This window comes from Malaclemys terrapin, chromosome 8, assembly GCF_027887155.1.
Source record: "Malaclemys terrapin pileata isolate rMalTer1 chromosome 8, rMalTer1.hap1, whole genome shotgun sequence".
NCBI classification, from domain to species: domain Eukaryota; kingdom Metazoa; phylum Chordata; order Testudines; family Emydidae; genus Malaclemys; species Malaclemys terrapin.
Genome location: NC_071512.1, coordinates 26127736 through 26145574, shown reverse-complemented (window position 1 = coordinate 26145574; position 17839 = coordinate 26127736).

The following is a 17839-nucleotide window of genomic DNA, read 5'->3' as shown; positions in this document are numbered from 1 at the left end:
TTGTGCTACACTAAAAATTACATCTGCAGCATCAAAATATCTAATATAACCGGCTACAAAATCGGAACAAACATTCACAAAAATAAACAACATGAAGTTGGCTAACAAACGCCCTCATAATCCTGTACAGGGAAAGTAACTCTCCAATCTAGTTCTAATCCTGTATGTTACCGTCCTGGATGCTTGTAGGGTTATTTTGAAACTCACAGTCCTGCTTCTTTGCAGAGTAACTCCTCTATGTTTGGTTAGCTAAACTGAGGATGATGTTTATGGTGTTTGTTAATCTAGAATCAGTGGTTAAAGCAGATTGAAAGAGGTGGAAAAGCTCTCCTCAAACCAGCCAAAGAAAAAGGGGAGTTGTTGGGGAACGCTATTTACCCAAGCCAGTGACAGTTCTTTCTGCTCTTTGCTGTGGAAGAGCTATGCTGCCCTGGGCACTTCCCTCTCCCCCTTACTTTAACCTCTACCTGGAATACAGTTATTACCAAGTTAATAATAAGCACCCTCAATGAGGTACACATGCATTTCACAGAAAGGGGTTTTGGCCAAATCCATGGCACCATCACCCCTTCCCCTGAGCCCATAAAGAGCACTCTGCACATCCAGGGATCCAAGTGAAAGGGCAGTTGCCCTATTGAATTTAGGGTGGAAAGTGTGTATTACATCAGAGTGCTCCACTCTTTTCCCCTTCCCCCACAGCAGGGGGTAATTATGCTTCACTGGATGCATACTGCAGAAGCCCAGTGCTTAATTTGTAATGAAAGAGGTGCCGGAGCTCAAGTAATTAGATACCAGGGCACAAGCAATTTTTTTTTTTATATTCATAACTGATGCAGCAATCCCAGAGGTGCCGGGGCTATGAACTGCCAAGCTTAGGGGTGCCAGGGCTCAGCCCTGGCACAAATTAAGCACTGCAGAAGCCCCATTGGAGCCATACTATCAAGGAGTGTGTGTGTATGGTGGTGTAAGTCCAGTGGTACTGCAGAGCTGGCATGGAGGTACAGCACAGGGCCTTTTTGTGGCACTGGCCCCTTGGATGCTGTCTAACAGGCTTGTTCCAAAACCTCTCCATAGGGCTGAAAAGCCCAGTTTGTTTCATCAATGGAACAACTGGAGAAAGAACCTCACAGGGAAACCTCATAGAGATTTCTTCCCCTTTAAGCCCCTCTGGAGGGTTTCCCGCAAGAGGAATTTTATTACTAACAATTACTAATTATAATAATATTACTAATAGTACTATTATAATACCAAAATGTCTAATAATTAGATATTTTGAGAGTTACCTTTAATCACCTGAACCCTCTGGATGGGAGAAAGAAAAAATAATGTAAAGCCTATGTTCACTCCCTGCTTCTGTCCCTTCCAGTCCTCTCAATAAAAGTCAATTATCCTCACAGAATTAAGGTCTGACTGCTATAAATAAGAGTCCATGAGGCATAATCTCATTACCTATGTTTGATCACCCTTCCATGAATTAAAACAATAATTGATAATAAACTAACACCGCCCCCATTTAATTGGACAATGCATTGAACTGGTTAAAACACACTACCAGATATTTTAAAGCCATATTCCTTAATGAGGCACCATTTATTCTCATGCCTTCAAGTAAAGAGATGTAGGAATTCCAGTTCCTAATGTAACAAGAGAAAATTATCCTCATGGATTTATTGAAGGAATAAATATTACTTTTCTATCTGATCACTGTCATTCATTCTAACAGCAACATGTTGCTCTGAAGCAATTAACAAAACAAATGTGCCCATACCAGGAAAAAACGCTGAGCATATTAAAGCAAGTGAGCCAATACATTGTCTAAGGATGTAAATACACAAAGTGACAGCATAATTAATCCTTGGTACATAATCAATGAGGAACGGTAGGGTCTTGTGGAAAATTGAAGACACCAGAATGAGACTGAAATTTCTCTGAGCTAAAATGTAGAGTCACCAGTCAATGAATTCTCCCTCAGGAGACTGTAACAAATACAAAGAACCTGCTCAAGGACAGCCAGAGTTGTAAATTGAGAGGTATAAAAAAATAATAATATAATGATTGTTTCAGCATGTTTATAATTTATAGGTAGGAATTGCAGGTGAGAAATAGGGGTTAGCAGCCTGGTCTAATCTGAACTAGAGTCAGTAAAGCAGTGCAGAACCACTAAATCACCACTTTCCCTTTTGCATTTAGCTTAGAAATATGTAATAAAACTAGGCTTGGAAGGATTAGATTTTTATCAGTAAATGCTGGTAAACATCAATTTTACTGTACACACACAAACAGATTGAAAAATATTTCCATTGATAATAGTAGAAATTTACAGATAGACAAAGAAAGAAAAATGTTGTTTGAGAACTAGAGTTTAAATATATTTACTTTGTAAATTTTGACATGTGAGGTTGACAATTTGTGTTTTAGCAGTTATGAATTTTAGCTTTTTGAATCTCAACATCTATTGTCATTAAATAATTATTTTCTGTCTCGCCAATTTGTCTGACCCTGCCAAACCTGAATACAACTATGAAACGAATCCACCCTCTTTTAGGGATTGGTACTATAGATGTCAATTTGTGTAATGTTACAGTGTTACTAGGGAATCTAGCAAATGCAAGTTTTTATTTTTATTTTTTCTTTAGATATGTTATGTTTTGGTCTTCAGGCTGACCACCAAAATTACAAGTTTCAGGTAGTGTATTGAGATCATAATCAGTGTTTCTCCAATGTGGCCACCGTGGCCGCATGAGGCCACCTTGGGTTTTTCTTGCGGCCACTGCCTCCTGGGCTGTGATGGGGGGCACTGAGGTTAAAGTAACAACCCTTTCCTGTTGCTGCTGGATGCTTTGCCCAGGAGGCAGCTGGAGCACAACACTGGTGGAACAGGCTGCTGATGAGTTCCCCACCTTTCCAGGGGTGATGGGCTCCAGCCCCAGGCTGGAGCTGTGCAGCGGCAGGGCTCAGGCTCCATCTGCATGGCTTCTGGCTCTATCCCCAGGCCCCATCCCCTGGCCACGGGGCTTCGGGCTCTGGCTGTAGGGCTTCAGACACTAGGCCTCTGCTGCCACCCTGGCCCTCCACTCACCCACCCCCATTGCCCCTGGTCCTGCTGCCTCCCCCAATCACCCATCCAGCACTTAATTTGTCCCAAGGCTTGCTGGGGCTGAGTCTACTGTGAAACGTGATACTTGTATGTTTGTTAATATCACTTTTCACAACAGACTTACTAGCTAGCAATAAATAAATTACCATGATTTGAACATGTATATGTGCATATTTATTTGGTTTTCCTAAAGTTATTTAAGTATTTTAGGAAAAAGTGTGAGAGCGGCCACCAGCAAGGGTTGGTGGCTGCACTCTGAGGCCACCAAAAATTTTCTCCTGAAAACCAAGACTGTATCTCTTCTTTAGAGCCCAGATCCAGCAAAGAACTTAAGCATCTGCTTAACTTTAAGCAAATGAATGGTCTGATTGACATGAATGGGACTACTCAAGTATTTAAGTTAAGCACCCACTTAACTGCTTTGCTGGTTTGGGATTTGAGGCCTTAATTTTGTGACACTGCCCAACACCTCTTACTAAGCTTCCTGTGATCACAGTATCACAGCAGGTTTCAAGAAGGTTCAGCACCTTACACAAGGCATGTTACAATTTTGCAAAATGTCCATTGAGAACGTTGGAGAGTTTCCCCTCAGTACTCTGTTATGACTGCATAGCTGTACAAATAGGTCTCTGAAGTCTTAGGCTGTTTCTTCGGAGCAATTCCGCCTTAGAGAAACACAGAGCCTAGGGGACTGGAACAACTGTCCACCATCCACATCCTGGAAGTGTCATGCTGTTAACAGATGGAGCTTGTTTACAGAATTGAGATAACAATACTGTGTTCATTTTTATTGTGATTTCACTTTTCTACGTTGGCCAATGTCTCACAATCAGAAATGCTAATGTATTTTGTTCCATTTAAGGGAGGATTTAGAATTCGGGGGAAAAAAAGTTTGACTATGGGAGAGTGGGGTGAGGATGCAAAAATTAAGAAAACAGGATAATAAACAAAGGTACAGCAAAGCAGGGGAAACTAGAAGAGCCCAATCATGGCCCTCAATCTAACTCTCACAATACTCCTTTATGATACAGTCTAGTCCTAGTTTGTTATAATAATGAATGCTGGACTAATTGTCTTCTCTCAGTCTGACAGAACTCTCCCTGCCTTCCATGCACATAGAACTCTCACATTCAGGAGGTCATGATTCAGCAGTCTCCATCTGAACGTCAGCTTTGGTTTCAGCAGCTCAACTCTTAAAAAAGTTTGAATTACACATTGTCTCAGTGCACTTTATTTGTTAAAGGAATTTTGTGGGGGGCAATCTTCCTAATCAAGTTGCTTTCCTAAATGTAATTGTTCTCTTTTAAATTAGGAAAACTACTTCTAGTCATATCTTCCACTTTTAAATAGGGATTGGGGGGAAAGTACCTACAACATCGACACTGGAAATTTTGGGTAGGAAAAGTGTTTTTCAACTAAAATTAGATGAAAATCCTGTTAATAATCGTGCTGAAACTGAAAGAGTGCAGCCAACCTTTTTAGAATAAGACCAATGGCACAATTTTATATTTTCATGTACAGTTCACTCTTTGCTGCAAGCCTAATAAACACATCTAGAGTTTTATGACAGAGAGAAAACCTACCAGGTAAACAGCAGGAAGCTCACAAGCTAAACCTTTGAGGGACTTGACAGCACTTTGACTTGCTATGTCATTGATTGGGTAAGTAGTCAAAATCAAAGCATCAGCCTCCAGCTCTCACACTGTTTGGTAAAAATGTTTCTCTTGGACCCAGTTGCCCATGGGTCAATATAACCTGAACAGAGTATTAAGTAAGCACTTCTTCTAATCCATCACAATTCTTGGGAGTCATGAGAAAAAGAAATTGGGTAAAGTGGTAGACCTCTCTCAGCAGTCAGTGGTAAATCATCGTAGCTGGAACTATTGAGGAAACTATACTGTATCAGTTTTGTGGTACACTATTTTCTAGTAAGCCGGCTTTATCCTTTGTACCAGTAGGTTGTTGGTATCTTGAACTATTTGATATAGTAAGATATCTACAATTATTTCCAGAATATCTAGTGATCTTTAAAAGCTAATGTTAAACCTCACTAGCTTCAGAATCTAGGAGGCTGAAGTTGCACATAGGTTTATGTGCTGAAGCTGCACATAGGTTTAGGTTAAACATTACACTATTTCTCTTAATAGAAACCATATTTTTATTTATTTCAGTTTAGAAAAATGCCCAAATTTAAGTAAAGTATTTAAAATATAATTTCTTATAAAGAGTAACTGTCTGGCAGCATAGGAAGGCCCCTGCTCAGCAGGAAAGAAATTAAATTAATCAGTGAACCAAAACAGATATACCTTCCCCTTACCAGGACCACCTTCGCACCCATGCCCTCAGCCCAGCTCATAATTTGAACTGGGCTCTAGTGGTCAATAGAGTGTAGATACTTCAGAAGCAGGGGACAGCAAGCTGCATGGCTGCCAGCAGCCACTACTGAACAGAGGGAATTTAAAATTCAAGCACTTCTGCTGACCATAGCTGTTGCGATATCACACAGGGAAGTAGACATTTTGTCAAGTAGGAGCTCACAGGCCTTTTAGAGCTTTACCAGTCAAAACTAATATTTTAAACTCCACTAAGAAGCCAATAAGCAGACAGTGCAGAGTCCAGAGCACCAGTGTCATGTGCTCCCAATGAGATATATCTAGTAATAAGTTGTCTGCAATATTCCACAACAGCTTCAGGTTCTGAACAAACTGAAGGTGTATCCCCCATGTAAAGTCATTATAGTAATCAAATCTTGAGGTAAAAAAGGCATGGATAACAGGAGTAAGGTCCACTTTGGAGTGTAAAGGTAACAAAATGGGAAAAAGGGGCCCCAAAAGAACTAGGTACCTAACTTTCCTGGAAAGTCAGTGGTTTGCACTTTTCAACATCTCCTCCCTCACCACACACACACACACATTTAGAAACATGTTCTTGGTTAGCAGTTCACATTCTAGATGTTCAGCAAAGTCAGCTTGGAGACCCAGACCCTGATCTCCCACTGATCTGCCAGGTTTGGAGGCACTGTCTTTTCTGCAAGTGGGGGAAAATAAAAAAGAGATTACTCACCCTATGCAATAACTGCAGTTCTTCATGATGTGTCTGTAATACTGACAGACCCTGGTTGTCAATGAGTGGGATTGAACCTGGGACTTTTGGAGCTTAATGCATGAGCCTCCACTGCATGAGTTAAAAGCCAACTGGCTGTTAGCTAAGGCTGTAGAGCAGACTCATTTTATCTCTCTTTCTAAGTGGTCTCAGTGCCACTAGATGGGACAGAACATCACACCCAGGAGGTGTGTGGGTTACATGTCTCTCTGTGGGTACTCCCCTTCAGGTGTGCATGCCCTGCCCCCACATGCCTTCAATCAGAGATTTGCATTAGTTTGGTCCATGCATGTTCTGCTGATCTCCTCATGCCTCAAACTGATGCTATATCAGGCTGCGCAGATGAACTGCCCTCAGTTCTTATTCCATTGCTGAGTCTCAGAAGGAAACTGAAGCAGCGAAGGAGGGTGGGTAGTGGAGCACCCATAGGAACACATCTCAAAGAACTACAGTTACTGCACAGGGTAAGTAACCTCTCTTTTTTTTTCAGGTAGTGTCCCTATGGTGCTCCACTTCAGGTGACTCCTGAGCAGTATTATCATAAGGAGGAGGGAGTTTCAGAATCAAGTCCAGAACACAGGAAAGAACTGCATTGCCAATTGCTGCATCGGGTGTAGAGGCATCAACCAAGGCATTGTGCTTGGCGAAGGTATGTACCGAGGATCATGGAACAGTTCTGTAGATCTCAGACACTGGGATGTTTTTCCGGAGAGCTATAGATGAAGTTGTGACCTAGTGGAGTGAGCTGACACACCAGAAGGGTGGAATGCTGACAGCACTGCAACATGCAATAATACACACAGAAATCCATTTTGATAGACTTTGGGTAGAAATAGCAGAACCTTTAGATCTGTCTGCAAAATAAACAAAAAGTCTAGGAGATTTTTTAAATGATTTAGTCCAATCTAGATAGAAGGTGAATGCCCATATGTGTTTTCAGAAAGAAAACTGGTAGGTAAATGATCTTATTCAGATGAAACTCAGAAGACACTTTAGGTAGAAATCTGGAGTGTGGCCATAAGGAAACATTGGTCTTGTACAATACAGTGAAAGAAGGGTCTGCCATTAAGGCCCCAATTTATCTGACTCTGCAGGCTGATGAAGTAGCTACTAAGAAGGCCATTTACATAGCCAAATTCAGTAGATGGCAGATCACCACTGGTTCAAAAGGTCCCAAACTGCAGTGGGGACTTTCACCTGTGGGAAAAGATTTCCCAGATCTTTCATGAACAAGACAGTTGTAGGTGAACAAACAGTGAGAACCCTTCAGTTGTGATATGAAAAGCTGTTAAGGGGGCCAAATGAACCTTGAGAGTACTAACTAACAGTCCTGTTTTATTTTGTTGCAACAGGTACTCCAGAAGAAGCAGAAGTGAGGCAGATTCAGGAACAACTTTCTGGAGTTCGGACCAGTGACTAAATCATCTCCACTTTTGAAGGTAAGTGTTTCTGATAGAGCCTTTCCTGCTATTCAGTAATATCTGTTGTACCTTGGCCGAACAGGCAGGCCGATTCTAACCCCATGAACCATTAAGGAGCCATGTCTTGAGGTAGAGAATGCTCAGACTGGGATGCAGCAGTCAACTGGGGTTCTGGGAGAGAAGCTGAGGAATGGTTGGAAGACAAACAGGTAGGGGAAACCGCACCTGCCATGACCACATCAGGGCTATTTGTATAATTGTGGCCTTGTCCTGTCTGATTTTGTTCACCACTCTCAGAATCAGAGGGGTTAAGGGAAAAGCATAAAACAGCTTTTTCATCCAAATGAGGAGGCAAGCATGCCCCAAATAATTGCAACCTAAACCTCCCTTGAACAGAATAGATGACATTTTCATGTGAAGCTGTGGTAAAGCGGGCCACTTACAGAAATCCCCAAGTTTGAAATATGCCTACAAGAATCTAGGAGTTCAGTTCCCATTTCTAGTTTTGCGGGAAACATCTGCTGAGAGAGTTAGGCTGTCATATTTTGCCTGCCTGGGAGATACATTGCTGAAATTCTTATGTGATGTTCTATGCACCGCTTCCATCACCTTATTGCTTCAGCACACAGGAAAAGGGATCTCACTCCTCCCTGCTGATTGATATCAATCATGCAGGCCACATTGCCTGTCATGACTCTGATAGACCTGTGTCTGCTGAGAGGCAAAAAATAAAGGCATGCATTTGTGACCACTCTAAGCTCCAGCAGGTTAATGTGGAGGGTAGTTTCTTGGGGTGACCATCTACCCCGTACCATTAGAGCATTGAGGTGTGCTCCCCATCCTAACAGAGATGCATACATGGTTACAGTTACCCTTGGCATTGGTTGGAGGAAGGGAACTCCTGCCCCTACATTGCAATGAACCTTCCACCAGTCTAGGGAGTGTTTCACCTGTTGAGAAACTGACACCTGTTTGTCTAGGCTGTGTCTGTTTGGAAAGTAAACTGATTTGAGCCATCCCTGGAAACAGTGAAGGCATAATCTTGCATTTTCTGTCACAGAAATATAAGTCACCATGTGACCTAGAAGTTGAAGACCATTTCTGACTGAAGTCTGGGGGCTCCCTTGAATAGTTTGAACAAGATTTGATAGTATCATGACTCTGTCCATGAAAAGGAATGCAGGGATACACCTATGAATTTTATGTTCTGTACAGAAGCTAAGGTGGATTTTCCCACATTCAACTGAAGACCACATTCAACTGCTGAACTGGACACGCTTCTCCCAGGAGGGATTTTCCTTCAGGAAATCCAAACAATCTTCCAAATAAACAGTAATTAACTAAAATAAAACAAACTAAGCTAGACCAAAGTATCAAGCAGCCGTGAAATGCACAATGTGGACATGTTAAGCTCAGGCCCAGGCAGTTGAGAAGGAACTGAGGGTGGTTCACATGTGCATCCTGGTATAGCCTGTTGCAGGGCCTGAGGATATCAGCAGCACATGTGCAGGCTGAATGGGAAAATCTTTGATTAAAAGCACGTGAGGCGCATGTGTACCTGAAGTGGAGGGATACTGTTCAAAGAAGAGCCTGCCCTTCATGTGAAGATGTGGAAAATATCTCCATAAGGGATAGCTCCATGTTGTTGAAAGCCCCCTCCTGCAGGTCTCATCATGGTAGAGGATGATATGGGCTTTGAGCCATGATCCAGCAGAGAACTTAAGCTTAAACATATGCTGTGCTGGACTGGGGCATTAGGTAGGTGAACGCCTACAGTACTTGTAATATAAGGGGGTTTTCTTTGGAGAAAATCTGATACAATTTGTGCAGTAGGTTATTTAATTTCTTGTCTTGACATACTATAAGACATGCAAATTAGACCTCAGTATGTATATGCCTTATTTCCTGAACACAAATTGTATTTATTAAAATATCCTGCTTATTTGCGTGTGCTATTGCTCGGTTAATTGTACCCTTTCAACATGCTTAAACTGCAGCTATTTCAAAATCTAACCCACAAAGGAACGCATTTTAAGTTGAAAACATTCATCTTTCAGAACTGGGGTTTCATCACACCAAGAGTCTTTCAGAATTTAAATAGCAACCACATATTTTCTATTTGGGGAAGTTATTTCCCACATGGTTTCAGAATATTCCTAGGCAAATAGAATATGCACATGCAGGGTCAGATCCACATTTAGTGTAAATCAACAAAATTCCATTGACTTCCTTGGATCTATGCTGATTTACAGCAGATGAGAATCTGGCCCACAGAGTTTAGAACCTTTTTTTCCCCAGTATAAAATTCAATATATTGACTGTATGTATTTAGCTTATGAATCTAGCTAGCGAGAGAGAGAGAAAGTCAGACTTCATTAACTAAATATGCTCTGAAGAACAACTCCCACTAGATCAGCACTGGCAAACCAATAATGGAAAGTTACAACTTGGGACAAACAGGAAATACATTTTCAAGCTTGTCTAGTTTCACTCAGTTCAATAATCTCCTCGGTGGATTTACTAGATTTGCTTGTATTTTTTTTTAAATCTTATTATAAATTTTTGAACATAGGAAATTGCCTCCATTGTGGGAGATCAGTTTGCTCTGGACTCCACCATGATGTTTGTGTGCAAATGCAGTAGTAGAAATCAGAATGAGGGGAGCAGGAGTTTCATTTTGGTAACAGGCTTTGTGCAGCACATAAGGCCACCAGACTATAAGAGCCCCAATATTTATATGCCTTAAGGCCTTGGTCTAGGTTAGTTAGGACCATGTTGTACTCACTGTTTCCAGGAACAGGGCATATGGACATGCATAGAGTCTTGGCCTGGAAAGTAGGGTGACCAGATGAGAGGAAGAAAATGTCGGGACACATGGGGCCGGGGGGGAGTTGCCGGCAGAGCAAAAAAAAAAAGCCGAGTGCTGCCGGCGGAGCGAAATATCGGGACAAACACCTAAATATCGGGATGGTCCTGATTGTATCAGGACATCTGTTCACCCTAGTACCATCTCAGTTCAGTAGATTCCCCTCTGAGGAAGATCTATGGGGTTTGGGCTATGTAGGTGGGATTGTGGTGGGGCCACTCTGCATAACATCATCTCACTACTAATGCCATCTTAGGTCTTTAGGGGTAAGTTAATGCTAACCCTGCCAGCATTAACTTACTCTCTTTCCCTTCTACTGGTTGGAACTTACCCCTTTTAGGGGAATTCCCTTACAGTATCGCTCTTATTGGAATCAGCCCAATGGCAAGCCACAGGGGTCAGAAAAGATCTGGCTAGAAGTGTAGAGGAATAAATCTGACAGACGCTGATGGATCTTCTGGTCTTCGGATGCTTAAACTGCTGGAGGGCAGATAAAACCCGTCACCAAATGGGAGAATATGTACAGTAGAACAGACACCTCAAGATTTCCTGCCCCCTGCATGGGACTATTCCACATAAGTGATAACAGAGAAGACTCTGACAAAAGAAGCAGAACCAGGGCAGAGAGAAAAGGGTAAAAGGTGACTGTATGAAAAACAAATATAGAAAGACTGTGAAAGAAGGAACTAGACTGGAGTCCCAGAAACTAGTGTACAGTGCCACTCCAGTTTCTTTGGTTGGGGGATTATGGTTTGACAAAGGACCTTTTATTTGGAGCTGGTTAGAAAGTGGAGCTGGTTTGCAGTGGAAATTTTTTTGACTTAATAGAAAGACTGAAAAATTATCTGGAATACTTTCAACTAGCTCTACTTGTACCCCTGTTATATAGTGGAGGCTTCTGCTTAGTCAGAAAAATGCATTTTGTTTTGTTTTTTAATTAACTCACCCTTAATAAAGCATGGGTTAAACTATGAGAAATAAAGGTCTGCAATCCCAGAAAAGATTCGGAGATTTGCAAAGCCTCCAGCTATCCTCTGGATAGTAGGTGCTGGAGATATATACCCCACCCACTGTGCAATCCACCTCTTGCATCCAAATTATAGCATGTTCCTGCATGCCTATCATAGTGGGAGAAGGAGTTCCCTGTGCCCTCTCTCTTCTCTAGCGTACTTACGCAATCCAAGCTATAATCTGACCCAGAATGTAGAATAAAACATGTGGCCTCCCTTGAGATGTACACCTTTAGGCTGAGTTCAAAACGGTCTAAGGGATTTGGATACCTAATTCCTTTAGACGGGTTTGAAAATCTCACTCTTGGCTCCTGCTGTAACCCACTGCTGTGGGATTTCTCACAGGCTGACTGCTTTGGAAATTTGCCCCAACTTCATTCTCAGCCATTTTGGAAAACTGCAAATTACTCAAAGCCAAATTACACCCTGAAATATCTACATGGGGCTGCTCTCCATACGCAGAGGGTGCTCCATGCATTTCAAAGGGCAGAATTTGGCTCGGCTGGTTGAATGGTTCTTGATAACGGAAGTAATATACAGACATGTGACTGAATATTTATTGCTGTGATGATGGAGCACATAGAGCACTTTAGTGACTTTTGTCAGACAGAGAGTATGTATTAAGGCCCTCTGCAAATGTTTAGATAGGAATACATATGATGGGGAAAACAGCTCTTTATTCAAACTTTTTTGCTCCCTGGCTAAGAAAATAAAATATACTTCTACATGAAGGATTGAGTGGGTAGCATGGCAACCTCTGAGAAGGACAGCATTTCATTCTGTTAGGGCGTATCTACTAGCTATTCCTCAGAGCATTAGAAATACTTATTTTGCTTGTATGGCTAGTGAAATAAGTCCGAACATATCTTTCATCTGACTTTAAATATAAATGAAAAACAATGAATTCATGGTAAGGTCATACAGAGAATAAAATAAGCAAGACCAGCTGGAGCATGGGCTTCTGATTTATATGCTGAACTCACCTGCAGCAAGAAAGAAAGGCATTAGTATTATCTTACTATCGGTTGTTGAATCATAGTATGCATAAGAGATCCCAACTAGAGTCCATGGCTATTTCTTTTTGGGTGCTTTGCAAACAAATGTATTCAGCATGTGAAACTTATGCCTATCATTGTCCATCCCTCAGTATATCCAGCCACATGTAACTACAGTACCATTTTATGTAGTAACTAAAGGTTTGTAACTGTATAATTCATCACTTTACTGGGTAGCTTTTCAATACACTTAAGAAGATTTAAAAACCAGGAGGAAAGGAAGACCCACACAGTCATTAAATGTCCTTTTCAAGCTCCCCTGGAATCACTGTGAAATAGGAAAGCCCTCAGACAAAATAAATGGAGAAATAATCAGGGGTTTAATTATTTATACAGAACTGTGTGGATGTTGGGAGCGGGAAATGGCAAGGGTCAATGATGAGCTTGAAGAACATTCTCATATAGTGCAGTGATCAAGTTAATTTGAAAAGTAACTCTGGGAGTTTTATGGGTACTCAGAAGACTGAGTCAACAAGATTGCAGCAAGATTGTTAGTTACCTCTCCATCTGCTTTATAGAGAACACTTGGCAAGCTGAACTCTAGCTGTTTCCAGTTGGCAACAGATGCATTTTAAGTCTCAAAATCAAAGTAAAGCTAGTTTTCCTTTCAAATGGACGTCATTGTATCTTAAATAATGTGGGGTTATGTTTGGGTATTGGTCTGATGAGTTTAGCCACAAAAATACCTAATGGTATTAAGACTAGAAGATTTCATTTAAAAAAGTCTCTAACATTAAATGCAAAAAGATGTTTGTGTTTCTGATTTAGGAAGAAATAAGTCAATACATCACAATACATTATTTTGTCATATTTAGCCCCTCTTTTTCTCTTGGAATACCCTTGAGCAACACAGAACCTCAAATGCATTCATTTTTCAAACTGACAGTATTTTTTCCAATTTTTCATTTTACGGCTTCATTATGAACAGTTCTGTGTGTTTTCAGTATCCTATGTGTGAAAACAACACCGTTGTATTTACTTATAATTGAGCAAGTAAGTTGTTTGATATTGTTTTTTCTTACTGATTGGATGCCCATGAAAGCAATTCTGGCCTGAATACTTGTGAATTTAAAATTCAATTTCTGCAATGGCTCATTCATGAAACTTTGGCATTAATTTTCCCCAATTGTCTTACCAGTAAAACTCAACAATGTGAATGTTCATAGTAAAGACACAAGCAAATTCACTTAACAGTGAATATAAATAGAATTGGGAAGGGAAAACAACAACAAAAGTTGTTGAAAAGTTCTACACTTAACGCATAATAATGCAGGGGTGCAGAAGTGGCTAGAGGGAGTCAAAACAATGCAGTTGCCAAATAGCTGAGTTACGGTGCTTACCTGCTCCCCGTCCAACAAGCTAGAATATAAATCCTGATTGCTCTGCTACTATGTGAATTTGCATTTTATGGGAGAGGATTATAGTGGCAGGATGCCTAACTTAGGGTCACTTTATTACCGTCTCTTCTTTGCCTGATGTATCTAGAAGAAGAATCATTCCACCAGAAATGCTGTCCCTCGCAGTTCTATTTTCCTCGGTGAGGTAGCTTTTTGCAGCACATACCAGGTGTTCATACAGTCTAAGTGTAGTTATTAAGGTGTTTGAAAAGGAAAACAAAACACGTCTTTAAAATTGATGAGACAATCAGAGTGCAACATGCTTCTGAGAAGCGACAGTAGCTCATTTGATCAATGTAGCTCAGACTATGGTCATACTTGTTTATGGCTGGTGCTGCCTCCAAAATGCCTGTGCTAGGTTTTGCCCTGTGATTTCCAGAGTTATAGATGCACACACACAAGCTTATCTTTGCCTCTTTCTGCACGTGTACTACGATACCATCTTTAGTTACAGGATCAGTACTCAAATATTAAACAATTACTTCCTATATCCATAAGCATGCATACAGGTCTGTCGCATCTTACACACATTTAACATGTGCTATTTCAGCTTTACGCAGTCGGCAAAAAAAAAAAGAGAGAAAAACAACAATTTTAATACTGTACCTATAGTGCGTGCGATTTTGCCTGCCATTACACTCAATGTAATTTTGACTATACACGATTTTCACTTTATGCGCTGACTGCAGAACGTAACCCCAGCGTAAGATGCGACAGACCTGTATATAGTATCTCATGGTACTCTTTACAACTCTGTGTATGCCAGAGTCCATGAATGCCTTTCTATATATCAACACATACAAAAACTCCCTTCAGTCACACTTAAATTAATATCAAGACACACCCAACTCACACAAAAATCTTAATAGCTTGCAAACAAGAAATTAAAGGAAAAGTCCCCTACATTCCTTGCAGCTTTCAAATCACCTTTAGCATGACCAATAACTAGGCTTGGCAGAAGTTTATTTTCATTTATTTTTCTAATTACAATGATTATCAATTTTTTTAAAATGAGTTTTATTCTTATGGTTGCTGGAAATTATGGTGGGTAGGGTTGGAGTTAGGATGAAGGCAGCACTGACAATGGGGTTGCATGGAGTGCCCATAAAGTAATACTACACTAGACATTTTAGCGCCCAGGGTGAGCAAGCACCCCCTGCTGGGTTTTTTTTTGTCATTTTTCTGCCCCATTTTTCCACCCTTGTGGCTTTGCACCCTGGGCGGCTGCCCTGCTCACCCTGCCCTGGGCTCCCATCACTAACAGCAGGGCCAAGGTGCCCAACATGTTGGGGCATAATGTGCCACGGAGGCTACAGTTCTGGCCAGGCGGTGCAGAGACCCCCAGCCAGGGCCTTGAGGAAGACAATGAACCACCAGCTGCCAAGTGCTGATGAACAGTTCCTGCCTGGAGATGGCCCCCACGCTCCTGTCTGGTGAGTGAGTGAGCAGGGCCAGGGCATCAGAGTTGTAGATAAATTCCTGCATGGCTGTGGGGTGGAGGGGTCAAGACACCAGATCCCTGCAGTCCCAAGGTGCTGGAAAGGTGTCCAGGGCCATGAGGAAAAAGCTGAGCCCTTTGCCACGAGAAGGCCACCCCACTGCTAAACAGCTTCTACCCAGTAGGGATGGAGCCATTTAGCAGTGAATTGGCCTCCCCTGTTGCCGGGAACTCAGCCGCTTCCTCCACACAGTCCTGGCCATGGGGTCCCTGCTGCGCCGGGCAAGACTTCAACCTTCCCCACAGCTGTGACCTGGGTGCCACTGGCCCTGTAGTAGCTCCTCTGCACCTCCGCTGTCACAGGAGTAGGAGTGAAGGAGCTGGTCCCTGACAGCGGGGCTACAGAGGGCTCCCTGCAGAGCCACTCCTGCAGGCCCAGTGACACCTGATCACTGCAGGCTCAAGGGGGGGGGAGGCTGCACTCTTACTGATTGTTAGCTATTGGTATTTCTTTCGTCGATGTCAGTGTGTCACCTGAAATCAATGTTTACTGACATCTATCCATTTAAACCAAATCCTGCCAAGCCTACAGGTAATACACTTCTTAAGGTTTTCAGTTCCATCTACAATAAACACTGAAAAGCAATACATGTTTCACATTCATCATGGCACATCTCATTTTTACACATTCCATGCATTTGGGAAGTTATTCTGCCTTATCATTGTGAGATTGGTATTTAAGTTTTTGATAATTAACTACAGAAAACAAAGAAAAAACTTCATAAAATGTAACAGCCTCATATACAGGATATAAAATCAAGACAAAGTAGATCCTCTCACATTTTTCATGCATATTAGAGGAAATTTTTTGCTTATTTTACTTTTTTAGTAACATTATTCTTACTTTACTTATTTACTCCATTCCCACTGCTTATGTTTTTCCAGATTTAGATAAAATTAGCATAGTCACTAACTAATTGTTTTATTCTGTATCAAAATGATTGTGCAAGTTAATTTTATCATTGCTCCATTGGAATTATTTACACTTGGTCTCTGTATGCAAGGAAGTTTTATTTTCTCTGAGAAGTCATAAAAAGTTACAATAAGGAGAAAAGGTTTCAGATGAGTTCAACTAAATAGTGACTCTCTCAGATGCTTTTTCTGCTTATATATATATATATATATAGTTTAATGACTGAATTATCCACTAACCTTCCTTTCCAGCTCTGCCTTGGGGATACTGCAAAAGATCCTTCAAGAATAAGGTAGAAGATGTGAAGGGAAAGTCATCTTTAACACTTTTAAGGTCAGCTGAGATCCTGACCTTATCTAAATTAGCTTGGGCTTGCATAATGCAGAAAACAGTTTAAAAATATCTGATAATGATCAAGTGTCTTGACTTGCAGCCAAGCAATGAATCACTTTTATTAAGACATGCCCGGAATGACAACAGAAAGGCTCACTGTTAAACCTCACTCATTTAGGGTAGGGCAGATGTGGCCTTTTGAAACTACAAAGCCTCAGAGTACAAATACCTCACCACTGATTTGCAGAAATATAAAGAAGCTTCTCAACTTTCTTTTATAAAGGAAACATAGGGTATGTCTACACTGCAGTTAAACATGCAAGTCAGCTGACACAGGCCAGCCATGAGTGCTATATTGTACTGCAGCTATGCCCATACGTTCCTAGCTCTTTTCCTTCTAATATAGTCTCAAAAACACACTAATTTGAACTTATCACTAGGGTTGAAGTCTTTTTACTCATTTCCTAGAGGTCACAGGTAATTCATAATCCTCTCTTCATCACCTAGGACTGGCCTTTGGGTTTCCGAAAAACCTTCAGCAGTAGACCCAGTGATTTTTTGCAAGACCCAAGATTGGTTCACAGATGAGGGGGCCATTGCCACCCAGGCTATGATAGATGTAGCGTGATCCACAAACTCCTGAGGAGATTGCTACCCGTGGTGGAGCCAGCTCCTGTGCTTAGCAGCCGGTATGACTTCTGGTCACAAGGAGTGTCAGCTTAATTGTGTAAGAGGCAAAATGATCAAGGACTAAGCAAGGGATGAATCGCAACTCAAACAATGACACCCTTTCTGGCCTTGATCACACAAGCCAATATTTAACATTGGCATTTGACTCTAACCCAAAAGTGTCCAGAGGTGTTGAGCACCTCACCTCCTAATAACTTCATGCTCCTTTCCTCTTACTCTGTTGCTGCTCTAGAAGAGGAGTCCTGCTGTTTGTGCTAAGACCTGTGCTTTCTTGCCCATATTTGGAAATGTTACAGAAAGACAATAGTCCAAATAAACTCTATTTCTAGGGTCTATGGGGGCTCAGTCTCTGAAGGGTTGTGTGTGCATTCTGAAGAGTGTTGACTCCCATTTAATGCTTTACAAACATTGACTTTCCAGTTGTCACAATCCCCAGTGGCCAAAGACCTAGAGGCCT